The sequence below is a fragment of the Balaenoptera borealis genome (genome assembly GCF_965194805.1).
Source record: "Balaenoptera borealis genome assembly, chromosome: 14".
Lineage (NCBI taxonomy): Eukaryota > Metazoa > Chordata > Mammalia > Artiodactyla > Balaenopteridae > Balaenoptera > Balaenoptera borealis.
In genome coordinates this window covers 26,058,082-26,073,020 of record NC_138875.1, presented here as the reverse complement: position 1 = coordinate 26,073,020, position 14,939 = coordinate 26,058,082, and positions in this window count along the sequence as shown.

Below are 14,939 nucleotides of genomic sequence, written 5' to 3'. Positions count from 1 at the left end.
GAGGCCTGGGTCCCCTGCAGACTCTCGGCTCTTTGATGACACCCTCCCCACTTTCCCCTGAGCTTCCTGCAGTGAGGACAAGGAGACCACCCCTTGGGGTTTTCCCTCCTGCGCCAATCAATTCTCCTCAATTACCAACAAATCTAAATGTGATTTATCTGTGCAAGAATCATTCCAATATCAGGCGAGAATCTATCAATAAAACCCCCAAGGCAATCTTGCTCAGAGTTGTCAATAGAGGCTCTAAAGCACAAAGGCATAGCAGCTAGCAATCAGAGTATTTTTGCCTCCCTCCCCCCTTTTTGGGGAGCGCTTAATTAAGTTGACCAGAAGCTGTCAAAGATAATTTTCGAAGCGCATGACCTCAGCAGCTGACATTTGATAATATTACATTCCACGTTGATTGAAATTGATTTTCCCCTTTTTGGGGGGATGGGGAGAAAGTGGGAGGGTGAGACGGCAGAAGAGGGAGGTTTGGATCCCTTTGACTGTGGTACTCTGCCCAGGGCCAGCAGCCTGTGGGTTTACCACAAAGCAGACTGTTGGGTTCCCTAGCTTCAGTGGGACCAGGGCTGGGCATCCATCTTCCAGCAGAGCCATCATCCAGAGCTGGTAGAGGGAGAGCCACCTGGGAGGAAAGATTCTGGTGTGCAGAAACTGGAAGCTAACACACAGGTAGGACCCGATGAAGTTGATGTGTCCAATGGCCTGTGTTTGTTGGAAAGGTAGGCGCACTGAGTGGGGTAAGCAGATTGGGAGGTATAGATTGGCTGGTCTTGTTCAGTCCATGCTCCACATTGGCCTCTTAGTCTTTAATGGATGAACAAGGAAGTTCACCATGGAGGTCAGATTCCCTTGACTTTACTGTTATTAGGGAAGCTCCTTCCAGTGTCTGCCAACCCTCTGCCCTGCTACTGCTCCCAAGCCCCAGTGAGAGCACACCGCGGCCACAGTCCTCTTCTTACTCATTAAGCACTAGTCTCAAAAGCCCCCGTTGGGTTCATGCAATCACACGTCCCTCATCCAGACAATTTTCATCTTGGGATTAGCCTCAGGATCAGGCTTGGTTCTGTGTCCTATGGTGGGTGTGGGACACACCCACGTGGCTCCCTGGTCTTTGGATCTCTGTCTGGCATTGGTTCCTTACATTGACCAGCTTGCGTCTTACCTGTGGTTCTAGGTAAAAAGGATTCTTGACCTCTGCTCCAAGTTCTTGGTTTCAGATGGTTTTCCAGCTTTGACTCATTAGCTAAGGCTGGAAGTTTGTCCTTCAGGCAAAGTATTTCAATAAGCTTTTTTAGGAGTCCAGATTCTTATTGAAAATCTATGTGTGATTTTTTTCAGGCCTGACCATAGGCCCTCCTCTCTCCCTCTTCCTGAGTCCCAGGGTCCATAAAACTGCCAGAGCCTTCTATCTGGGTCTCCCTCATCAGTGAGATGACCCCCATGTCATCCTGATGACTCCCATCTCACCTGATCCTCGACTGTTCCATAAGGGAAAATGGAACAGGGGAGTTGGCATTTTTCTAGTTTTAGCTTCTTGCTTATATTATCCCAGTAACTGATTAAGGGCTTAACTCTTTCATTTCCAGTTTGTTGCTCTCTCAGCTCCTGGCAGCTTTAATAGATGAGTAGTACTGAATAGATAGAGGTGATGGAGAGAGTTGGGTACACGGTGAGAGAGTTACAGAGGTGGAAACAAGTCAGGGGCTCTTCCTGGTGGTCTAGAGCTGGAGGAGCTAAGCATTGAGGGCTGTGCAAGTGATAAGAAGAGATTAGACTTGATGTGGTAGGAGACAGAGCTACAGAAGTCTCTGGTCATATTCATCGTGTTTTAAAGAGGAAAAACTAAGCCAGATTATAGTTAACAATATAGTATTGGATATTTGAAAGTTGCTAAGAGAGTAGATCTTAAAAGTTCTCATCACAAGGATAAAAAAATTTTTATAACTATGTAAGCTGATGGATACTAACTAAACTTATTGTGGCAATAATTTCACAATATATATCTGTATCAAATCATTATGTTGTACACCTTAGACAATGTTATATGTCAATTGTACATCAATACAACTGGAGCAAAAACAACGAAGCTATTAAAAGTTTGGAGCCTGGTGTTGAAAGGCATTGTGATATAGTGGACAACTAGCTGTGTTACTGCGGGCAAGGCCTGTCACCTCTAAGCCTCCATTTCCTTGTCTGTATGATGGGGTTTCAGAGGTGGTTATGTGGACTAAAGGAGATATGTATTAAAATATGCAATATAATGATAACAAAGCTTTCTTCCTTTCTTCCCTCCTCCTCAGGGGATTGGCATATAACTTTTTACATGTTCTATGTCCTTCCCATGGGCATTGCTTCCCTAGGGATAAGGATAAAGGTAGATGCACTTATGGTAATGGAAGAAAATAGTAGCTCAAATGATTCAAAGCAGCAGATAATATAATTTAGTTAACTTTCAACTGCATAATGTGATTTTAGTTTTATTGAAATTGGCTGACTTTTCTAAAAGTACTTTTTCCCCCCTATTTTTTGGCCATGCCTTGCGGCATGCAGGATCTTATTTCCCAGACTAGGGATCGAACCCGCGCCCCCTGCAGTGGAAGTACAGTATTAACCACTGGACCACCAGAGAACTCCCTAAATGTACCTTTTTTCCTGAATAATACCCACTTCATTTATAAGCATCTTAGCCCTAAATTATACAAGAGGCAAACTCCATCCATGCTGTTTCCAGGCAGGGACTACATTAGTTTGGATAGGTTTGGTGATACTACAGCCCATCAAACACACAGTTTATTTCCTGCTTGGCTATATGTCCATCAGGGGTCAACAAGAGGGTTCCGTGCTTCCTAGTTATGCAGGGTCCCAGATTTATGAAGTCTCTGTTTCAACATATGCGTGATTGCAGAGGCAGGGAAAGGAGAGCTAGTGAATCACATACTGTCTTTTAAATCTACTGTCCAGAAGTGACACATGAGACTTGCTGTTACATTTCATTGGCCAAAGTCCTATGACCATGCTTAAGTCCAGGTGGCAAAGAAATGCTATCCTACTGTGTACCAAAGACAGGAGGGACAAACATTTGATAAAAGACCAAATGACAACAACAGGAATCGAGGGTATATAATGGTTATACTTGACAGCTTATTTCAACCTTGTAGAGTTTCTGAAGTCTTGACGGGAGCCTCTGAAGAAGTGTGAATTGTGATTAAGCATCTTCCTTTTGACTTTTAACAAACGGAGCTCTTACCATGTGCAGGATATGATTTTGGTGGCACCTGTCAGGTCCTGTTCACTCACCAATATCGGCTGCAACTATGAGGGGTAGTTCCAGATGAGTTCAGACACATGCTGGCCTAGTTCCATCCCAAGGGCACACTGATTTCCACCCCATGACCTTCTCCAGGAGGAACTTGCTCAAGCAATGAGCAAACGCATGCCAGAAATGCAGGAACATTATTGTCCCTGGGAGTAAGCCTCTTCCAATGAGGGATGGGAACCAGTGGACAAATATTCCTCCCATCCTTCAGATGGACAACTTCACATGGCATTCTCTCTAATTCTCAGAAGTCCTGTGGACCAGAGTGCTCACTGCCTATCACTGCAACCTTGACAATGTGTCTTTAAATTGGCTTTTTCTCCTTCCCTGTCCCATTATTCCTAATCCTTCACACCTTTCTGGGATTACCTCCCAAATAAGTGACCTGCAACAATGTCCTTGTCTCAGGATCTGCTGCTGAGAGAATCTCAGCTAGGACACCAAGTCTTCAGAGAGGAGGGCATAATATACATCTGCTCAAAAATTTGGGGGGATAAAGGACCATTGTAGGAAAATGGAAAAAAGACCAGAATTAACTTAGGTCTGTATTAAAATAAGTTTGTGTTCTCTGATGCTGGGATCAAGGGAAAGATTACAAAGGGGAAGCGGGAATGTCTAACTGAGATTAAGCTTGCCAAAGGAAGTTCACAATTATATACAAGCAGTAATTTGGGAGGATGCTGAAACCAGCTTCCTGATTCACTTCAATGTTATAAGGAAAACTGGGAATCAATCAACCCTTTCTCATCCCCTGAAGACTATGGAAGAGGAAAGCTTTAGTCTAGGCACTCAACTGTCTTGGCCCTTATGGGTGATCCTTTCTGGGCTTCAAAGAAGCAAAGAAGACCTGGGACAGAGTTTAGGTAACAAAAGAGAGCAGAACTACTCTGCATAACAAAACTGGAAAAACTAATTTTTTTTTTTCCCATAGAGGAAAGGGCAAGATACCTCTGACAAGATGAGAGGAAGGAGATAACAAGTTAGTATGGAGCCCAAGACATAGAATGGCTTAGGTTCTTTTATATTTATTATTATTTTCTTAATGAAGAATATTTTCTTACTTTCATTATTTTCTTAATGATATTAATTCTTGAGTATCTTGTTCTGATAGAAATATCTCCACCTCTTCAAACACTCAGTAAAGTCTATTGCACACCCAAGTGCCTTGTGCACATGGTGTGTCTGGAAATTAATGGAAATTTTAGTCCAAATCCTGAGCCAGATAAATGCTGTGTACAATGCAGAGATTGAGTTCAGGAAAGTAAGACATTCTCCAAATGCAACTAATTCAGGGATTTGGGGCTCAGGGATAGTGTTTGCAGAAATCTTGGGGAAGACTTTGGCCTTTCTCAAATCTATGGAAAGAGGACTTCAGTCAATCTTGCCTAAATGCTAAGAGTTATATGGGGACCCCAACTGATTTCTCAGTTACTGAACACATGAGGACAGAAATCATTAACCATTAATTAATTAATCATTAATTATTAATTTTGATGGAGGGAAATGAGACTCAGTGCAGTTGCATGAATTCAAAACTTACTCATTTCATGCTAAAGAATATTCTGTTGAGTGCCTGTTGGATGTGAGGCTAGAATGGTGGGTGATATTTTAGAAACATTTACGCCCTGATCCCTTCCCTCAAGGAATTTCTAATGAGCTAGGGCAAAGCCAAAGACGGACTCTGTCATTTGGGGAGCTCTTCTCTTCACAGCCTTGCACTCTCCAAGACTCAGGCATCAAATCCCAAGGGGAGAGGGGTCCTCTGCTACACTGCATGAGCGAAGCTAGTGGTTTTTAATCACTGCACTGGATTCAACTACTTGCTGATGTGGCCATTGTTAGCTTAACATGATCCATCAGTCTAGACGTAGATAAAGATATCTGAGAAGTTGAGACTGTAGGGGAATGACTTCTGGGATGCTGATGACTGCTGTGAAAATATGTTAACTATTTCAACAGCAGTTTCCTTGTTTAGTCAACTTATCAATCAGCAACTATTTGTTGGGTTCCTACACCATTGGTAGGACACTCTGTTGTCCTCCCTGATGAGGAGGTGAGACTGTGTTAACAGCCATGAGTCAAACAGGGCATTAGAATGGAAATAATGAAGAGGAGAGAAACCTTCTCTTCAGGCAGAGCTGCTGTTTCAAGACTTTCTTACTCACGTTTAGGACAACTAACTTTGACTGATGCTGCTTCACCACATGGAGTGTCTTCCTATCTCCTTTCTTCCTATCAAAATCGTGCTCATTCCTCAAGTCCTAATGCACACCCCCTCCCTCAGGAAGTCTTCTCTGACCCTCTGGCCCCTATTATTTGCTGTGTGTGTAGGTTACTCAACTGTTACTTCTGTCTATGTCAATGTTCTTCAGAACATTGATCCTGGGAGATGTTAATAGATGTTAATGTAAAAAAAATGATTCCATTCTCAGATGCATTTGGGAAACACCAGGCTTAACATAGTTAAATGGGCTTCTTTCAAGCAGGATGACTCAGCGCCTTTAAAATGCTCATGTAATTGTAACCGGGGTGACCATGCAACTTATGATCCAACTGAGAACTCTCAGAGAGTGAAAAGGGTGCCATTATTAAGGATGCCAAGACAATTGGTGCAAACTGGAACTGTCCCAAGCAAACAAGGACATATAATTAAAATCTCTCCAAGTGGTGTTTCCAAAACTTCTCAGACCAAGGAATCCTTTGGTTAGGAATCTCTGGGTCACTATTATGTGGATCACACTTTGGGAAATGTTGGTGACATGTGACCCAACCAGCGTGTGAGTGCCCTAAGAGCAGGGTCTGTGTCATGTTCATATTTGTTTCTCCTCGGCCCCAAATGCAATTCCCTGCAATAGCTTAGGCTCCATAAAATACTGATTGAATATCAGAGTAGGAAGAAAATTGCTTTATTTTCCTTGGGCATCTCAAGTAAGAGGTTATTTTATAGGGTCTTGATACATGTGTTAGTCAGGGTTTCCAGAGAAACAGAACCAACAGGGTATGTGTGTGCCTGTGTGTGTGTGTGTGTGTGTGTGTGTGTGTGTGTGTATGCTTAGAGATATAGATAGATAGATGATAGATAGATAGATAGATATTTAGATAGATAGATATTGATTTATTTTAAGGAGTTGGTTCATGCTATTGTGGAGACTTGGTAAGTTCAAAATCCACAGGGCGGGCCAGGAGGCTGGAGATCCAGAGAAGAGTTGCAGCCCAAGTCCAAAGGCAGTCTGCTGGCAGAATTCCTTCCTGCTTGGGGGAGGTCAGTCTTTGTTCTATTAAGGCCCTAAACTGATTAGAGGAGGTCCAACCTACATTATAGAGGATAATCTGTTTTACTCAGAGTCCACCAATTTAAGTGTTAAATCACATCCAAGAAACAGTTTCACAGAAACATCCAGAATAATATTTGACCAAACACTTGGCCACCATGGTCCGGCCAAATTGACACGTAAGATTAACTATCATGATGCATATGGGAGGCTCACTCACCTTTAATAGGGGATGTGTTTGCAGCAGGGGATCCAGCTTGAGCCTCCAAAGAGTCATAGGTGGCTGAGCGTATGGGATGAGCTGTGACAGGGCCAGCAGGACTTGAATTGAGTGAGGGCCTTTAGCCAGAGAAGAGCTGTGGGAAAGACTGGAACGGGGAGGCAAGGGCTGCCTCTCCCCATGGATTCATATCTGAGCTTTGTAAAGGGAAGAAAACAGAAGAGCTATGGGCACGAGGCTCTTGATGAGACCTGGGGACCTCACGGTGCCTCTGTGTCCCAAGTTACAAAGTGAGTCACAGAAGTGGGGAAACCAGTGCTCTTCCACTTCAGTGTGGAGCACGTATGGACCCTGAGAGGGCCAGGTCTCTGGGGGCTGTACCACTGTGCCCATATCTCATATAATTTTAATAGAATCCTGCAAGGTAGCTGCTATCCTTCTAAACAAACACACACACACACACCCTTGCACACACTCCTCCACACACTCAGCTTTCCAGGCTCTCTTGCAGAGAGGGGCAGCCATGCAATAAAGTTCTAACTGATGAGATCTGAGATGATACAAGAAGTTTCTGGTGGGGTTTTTAGGAGAGCTTGGAAAAGAGGGCAGACTTTGTGGGCATAGGCCCATTCACTTCATTTGCCCTGTTCCCTCTTCCTTTCTTCTGGCCTGGAACTCGGATGTGATGCCCATAGGTGGGGCAGCCAAGTTGCCATCTCAAGAACCAAAGTCACATGCTAAGGATGGTGAACCAGGAAGGGAGAAGAAGCCTTTTCCTTGAACACTGCACCTATGCTGCATACTCTTGGACTCTGTCATATGAGAAAAAGAACATCTTATTTGGTTAAGCCCTTGTTCAGGTTTTCTAATCTGCAATAAACCACCCTACAACTTTGTGGCTTAAAACAACAACAGCCGTCATTTTGCTCATGAACCTGTGGCAGGTGAGGATAGCCTGTCTCTGCTCTACTTAGAGTCAGTTTAGGCAATTGGAAGGATACAGGGTTGGAGTTATCTGAGGCTTTGCTTACTCGCAGGTCTGGTGGTTGATGCTGACTAGTGACTGAGGCCTAAGCTGGGACTTCCGCTGAAATAACAGCATTTGGCTTGAGCTTCCTCACAACATGGTACCCGGGCTCTAAGGTCAGGCAACCCAAGAGAGGGAGATCCAGGCAGAGGCCAGGTTACCTTGAATCACCTAGCTTAGAGTATTATGCAGTGTGATTCCACTGCATTCTATTCACTGAGTCAGTCAGAGGCCAGTTCAATCGCAAGGAGAGAGGAAAGAGGCTCCACTCCTTTATGAGATAGAAACACATGGGACTGGAAATGTAGCTGTGGCCATTTTTGTAAAATATACTCGGTCGCAGCATTCAGGTTTCTGTTACATGCAGCTGGTTCCCAGTCTAACTGATGGAGGATCACTGCCATGTGTTCCACGTGACCATTCTCTCCTTCCGTACCTGCCTCTGGGCTGTCTCATGAGGCCTTGTAGTGCTATGAGATTGTCAGACCACCACTAGTGGATTACTGATCTTGGGGTGCAAGATGCTTCCCAAATCACATTCAGCCGATGCGCATCTTAACATTTCACCTGATCACCTATAGAAAATATTTTGTGACAGATATAAAAGAAGTGTGATTCAAAAGTATTTGCAGTCTTATTAGAGTATCAATATTTAGAAACATGACCCAATGAGCAATCAATATGCAAGGGTGAGTAATATGGTTCTAGAAGGGGAGATGCAGACCAAGTGCCATAGGTGATGAAACAATGTGACCATCACTCTGGCCTGAGGCTAAACAGGGACAGCTCCATGGAGGGTATGGGGTGGGGAAAGGAGTAGGAGGCTTTTCGGTAAGAGGCTCAATAAGAACCTATTATAGAAATGGGAATGAACTTGGTGTGTTCATAAACATGGAGGCAACTGGGCTAATTAGACAATGGAATCTTAGAGGAGAGTAAGGAGATGGGGCCGGAGGTGGAGTGAGAAGGAGAGCAAGGTTACAGATGAGGAATTTCTGTGGCATCATGGTGGCCAAAGACCTTCTCTCTGGGTCCCTCTAACAGGATAAAGGAGGTTGGCTTGTTATCTCAAAACACAAGGAGTGAACAAAGAGTTCCTTTCCTCCTCGTGACAAGAGCAACCATTATGCCTTATTGATATGTTTCAGGTACTTAGGACATTAAAATGAATGTAAAACATCCCTGATCTCAATTTGCTCCCAGTCTACTGGGGGCACACAACAGAAAATGGGCTCCTACCATGATGTAATAGTGTGGAAATGTAGTCGTGAGGCAGGTACAAGGTGGAGATGGGAGAACATAAGACAAACACTTACTGCAGACTGGGGTGCAGCGGGAGAGCCAAGGAAGGTGTTCCCAAAAAGAGGGTTTTGAAATTAGTACCTGAGGGACTAGGCCAGTCATGGATAATAATTTGGCCAAGGAGCAGGCAGGATGGTAGAGCAGAAAGACTCCTGCTAGATGAAGAATTGGGAGGTCCAGGGCTTTAGTTGTACTTTCGTCTCTATTAGCTGTGTGACCTTAGAAAAATTACTTTCTCTCTCTGGGCCTTAAATGTCCTCATCCATACAATGATGAGAGTGGCCAATGACCCCTAAGATCTCTTCCAGCTCAAAAACACTTTGATTGTCAGAAGATGGTTCTTCTGAAAGGGATTTATGCGGAGGTGCTTAAGGAATGCATATGTTTAGTTAATTTAGTAGCTCAGCTTCCTGTGTACAAATTACAGCTACCTCTAGAGAGACAGGATTCTATTAAAAGCCTGGCATTCGTTTTGATCATGCTTAGAAATACTGCAGGAAATCATCAGCAATGTGCACGAAACCTCCTCTCACTCACACCCCAGACAGATGACAAAGTGATAAGCAGAGCTAATTCCCTGGGGCAATATTTCTTCCCAAAGCATAGATATGGGTGAATTATTGCCATTCTTAATTGCCTAATGATTTTTTTTTCCCTTTCATGTAATCTTTTCCGGGGGTTGTATTTTTACCATCTTGCAAATTCATATTGGCAGAGTGATATACGTTGTCGAATAAAACACAGTGGCCAATCCATCAAAAATCAGGCGGCAGTTGCCTTGAGTTTTTTGGAGAGAGACTGTAAAAGGGCGAGGAGGAGAGGCGGGGAGGGAAGGTGCTGTGGTGATGGAATCAGTGGCTTCCTCGCTGGTGGGTCAGCCATTCTCAAGGCCAACCCTGAGGCAGCTGAGCATCCTGGGCTCTTTTCCTTCTGGGTCCAAGTTTTGGCTCTTTGGGGTGTTCGCCTTATTAGCCACAGCTGTCTGGGGAACTCAGAAGGCAATTAGACCAGGGAGTGAGCCATTTAGGGGATTGATAATGGAATGTGGATTCTTTTCTCCCTAACTTAATTGTTTGCATCTGACCAGAAATCATTATCAGCTGATGGCTGGTTGGTGGCATCTGCGAACTAAAGCGGTGACCCAGTGGAGTTCTTAACACGTGATGGGAGAGGGTTCTTGGGAGAAACCTAATGGAGAGAAGGTTCTTTAGCTCCTTCGGTGGTGAGGGGGGATTTCCCCTAGACTTGTGTGTCCTTTGACAGGAAATTTTGCTACTGTGTTGCCTGCTTTCCTCTTTCAGGGATGTAGGGAAACTTGACAATGGCTGGAAGACATGATGAGGTAGTGCCTGCAAATCCTCTAAGTGGGTCTGCACATTAGGGTTAGCTGGGGAATTTTGCACCCTTCCTTCACTCAAGGCTCCATCCCAGACCAATTAAATCTGAATCTCTGGGGGTGGTACCTGGGCATTCTTTTTAAAGCTAGATGTTTCCAGTGTGTGGCTAAAGTTGAGAGCCATCAAAAAGGAAAGAGTCTCATCATCCCTTACTCAGAAACAATTATCTTGAATATCTGTTTCTTTTTTTTTTCTTTTTGGCCATGTAACATGTAACATGTTACATCCCATGTAACGTCCCTAACCAGGGATCGAACCTGCGTCCCCTGAACTGGAAGCATGGAGTCTTAACCAGTGGACCACCAAGAAAGTCCCTTGGTTGAGGCAGGTGTAGGTAAAGGGAATAAGGAAGAAAAGTTAGGAGCGTGGGGAGCCCTGCAAGCAATTTCCTCAAAAAGTACTTATTGAGACCTACTATGTGCAGGTCACACAGTCAAAACTAACAACTGCTACTCAGGGCAGTTGGGACCTTATTCACTTTGGTCCTCCAACCATACCACCAGTACCTAGCGGGCCCCAAAGTGGCTGGTCCTCAGTAAAAGCAAACTGCAGAACCCAGATGTCAGCAGCTTCTTAAAACCCAAACTGTCACTCCATGGATTGTGGAAAGTCTAAAAGAACAGGGAACAAACAAGAAACTTGCACAAAGCATTTTTATGAATATTTGTAGCCGACTTGACTGACGGTTAAGGGAGATGGAAGGATGGACACTGCAGTACACGACCAACTACTTGAAATAGAAAAGGCATCCTCCTCCTGTGAGGTCTTGACCAAGTCAGCTGTCAGAGCCCCTCCCACCATTCCCTTCCACGTCTTCCCCTGTGCTTCTGGCTTTATAGTCTTTCCCTTCTTAGAAGCAAAAGACAAATTCCTCTCCTTTCCTCACAATTTCTGCCAAATAATTTCCAGGCTTGTTTTGCCACAGACTTGTCTAGGATGACCAACTGTCCTGGTATGCCCAGGACGGAGGGAGTTCCCAGAGTGTGGGACTTCAGTTTAAAAACTGGGACAATCCTGGGTAAACCAGACCACATGGGTCTCCATTCAGAAGCCTACATGACCTACATGAAGGCTAATTTCCTCCTTGAGTTCTGAATTCTTTTTTTTTTTTCAGTTGCAAAGCAAAGAATGACACTTGATGAAGGGTGAGGACCTCCAGGTAGAGACGGAAGTGGAGAGAAATAAATAGGTAGAGTCCTAGAGGCTACACAGTGTGTCTCCAACCAGAGGATTAAGGGAGACTGAAGCTTTGACACACCTAAGTTTCTTTTCAGGTTCACACTTTAATAGTCCAAGTTCTTTAGATTTTTTTTCAATAACATTAAACTCTGGCTTACATTTCAGGAGACTGCATAGAAAAACAGACCGTGATTTCTCTTTTCTGAATCAGTTAGTAGTTATTAGGGAAAACTACAATGAGAAAGGCACCATGCCATGCTCGGGGGGACACGACACTCCCTTAAAGAGTTTGTGATCTGGTTAAGAAGACACACTGAACACTGAACACATGAGAAAAAAGAAAAATAAATAGAACAGAGGGTCATTTTATGTGCAACAGTGTGGTGCTGGGTAGAAGTTCAGAGAAGATGTAGGTTAATATGGATTGGGAATTCTTCATTCAGGTGATGCCCTGGAAGGAAGATGACTTGGGTAAACGGAGAAGAGGATGGAGGACATTTCAGGCTGAAGGGGTCGGGGGACCTCTTGAAGAAAGATAGCACCAAGTGGGGTGGGCACTGGGAATAATGAGGAGAAATCCGCCCCTGTAACCCTTGGTTGTCCCTACTCAAGGAGCACACGCCCCACCCACCACACGAGGCACATTGTGAATGCTCCATAATTCCGCAGCGGCTGAATGCCTTCTACACACAGTTGCCTCATGGTTTTCCTCCTCTCTCCTCCAGGCTCACCGATCCCCTCCTTAGAAACTCCTCTTTGCTACTGAGCCCTTTCACCATCACCAGGAAGGTGGCGGGGTTGGGGGTTGGGGTTTTAAAATGTAGGTTTTATTACCATTCAGGTATTATGAGACCAGCAGATCAGGAGATGATTGGCATTGGAAAGATGGTTCATTACAGTCCCAGAAGGAGGGGGCACTTCAAGCCCTGGGGTCAGTCAGGAGGCCAAGAGAGGAAACATGAGCAAGGGCCCTTCTTGTGGTTTCTGCCGAGAAGCAAGGCCAGGCAAACAGGCTCAGGATTGGCTTGTTTGAATAATTTCAGTGGGCTCTGGGGTAGAGGGGCTGTCCCTGGGTGTCTGACACCTGGCCCTGGGGTGACTGGGGCAGGGGGATAGTGGCCCCCAGTGTAAGAGCCAATGAAGGAGGTGGTTGGGGGTGTGGGTTCTGGGTTGGATAGTTTGCAAACGCTAGGCATGCTCAGGTACTGTCTCTAGGAAATAGCTAACCCTGGGGTGGGGGGTGGAGGGCACCCCCTCCCCAGTCAGCAAGGCCCCAAACGTCAGCGCACCAGAAGCACAGAAAATAAAAAGGTGTGATTTACACAGTCGGGATGTATTTAATGGCGGGATCCTCTATGAAGCCCTCGTTGAAGAATAATCGTCCATTTCTGAATGGCTGAACTCTATGTATGCTGGTCTGCACTCCTCATAAGCTCTTTCCATCTCATGCTTTGTGCTGAGGTTCTTTGTAGTGCAGAAAAGAGCTACCATAGTGGGCCTGAGACTGCTGCCTTTTGAAAGGCCTGCTTGCAAGGTTGGCCCTCAGCTGGTGTCTGGGAACTTGGATTTCGGGAGGAACTTGGATTCCAAAACTGATAAGCGTGGGATACTGTGCTTCATATGGTCTGTCCTAAGCCCTGAGGTCCTTCTGGGACTCTGGAATTTGGTACCTGCCAGGTGGAGGGTGTTTGTGTCACCAGCCCGCAGTAAAAACCTAGGGCATTGAGTCTCTCATGTGCCTGCCTGCCTGATAGACAACACTTCACCCCTGTTGTCACAAGTCACAAACATCCTGTGTGACTCTACTGAGAGACGATCTTGGAAGCTTGTGCCTGCTTTCCCCCACACTTCACCCTGCACATTTTCCCTTTGGTGATTTTGCTTTGGATACTTTCGCTGTAACAAGCCATGAGCATGACTATATCCTGAGCCCTGTGAGTTCTCCTAGGCTCATCACTGAAACTGATGGTGGTCCTGGGGACCCCTGACACATTGGTACACTGGCCTTGCTTATCTCAATTGGTTTGTGACCTCCTAGGATTCAGGCATTGGTCATCTCAGTATCCTGGCAAGACTATCAGATTAAGAACAAGAACATCTGCTTGTAAAGCTTCACTTCTCTCCTTCCTAGCTGTATGGCTTTGGGGGAGTCAGTTTCCTCTGCAGACCCTCAGTTTTCTCATCAGAAAAGGAGACAGTGATCTCCCTTCTTCATGGTGTGTTATGAGGTCCAAATAAAACACTGGGTGTGAGAACATTCCCAACCATTAAGACATGATATCAATGAGAAATTATTATAAATCTATGCACTCCCACCATATCTTGGATAAGGTAAACATTCAATTAGTTTCTGCTAAATAGATGAATCAATACAAGTTATCTCATTCTTTCCTCTCCAAGAGTCCATGGCACCCAGCAGAATTCTGGACATTGAAGGAACAAAAGAAACAGTTTTCAGTCCTTGGGATGGAAAACTGGAAAAAAACCAAACCAAAACAGCCAACACTCGCTGCAGGGTTCTTAAGTTGTTCCCACCTCCACACCCATTCCCCAACACTCCGACCCCCCTAATTGCCAATCCTGGGCCTCAGGTGGTGCTTTCAGAGCCTCCTAGACTCCCTTAGACCGCTTGCTTGTGAACCCCTCACTCCTCAGCCCCTGTCAGCTGCCACCAGGAGGAACATGAGGCTTAACTGATCAGCAGGACCATAGCCTTGAGAACTTGATTCAGGTATTGACTTCTAAGGAGCCAGTTTCAGTCCGGCCTCCACAGCTCGGCGCGGCTGAACATCAAAACTATTAACCTCTGGCCCGAGCAGTTGGTGAGGCAGCCCAGCAGCAGTAATTAGGAAGTCAATCGGAATCGCCTGTCTCACTTACACTGCCATGTCAATCAATAGAGCGGTGACAGGTTCATTAGGCCCAGGCCATGCAAGCCCAGCCTGTAACAACCTCATAAAATACACCAACGACTCAGGGCAGAGAGAAATCTGCCCAAAGGACTGGAGTGGATGACAATATGTATTGATTAGGGATCCAGCAATTTATGAAGTGCTACTTGTTGGCCAACCTTTCTGACTCAGTGCTAAATTTTCCCAAGGAGTTGCAAGATGAAGCCAAATATTACCCTTTAAAAAATGAAAGAAAGTCAAGCTGTAGTCTGACAGGGCATTTTTTATGTTAGTTACTTCTAGCAAATAATCTATTGGGGTAAAACTTC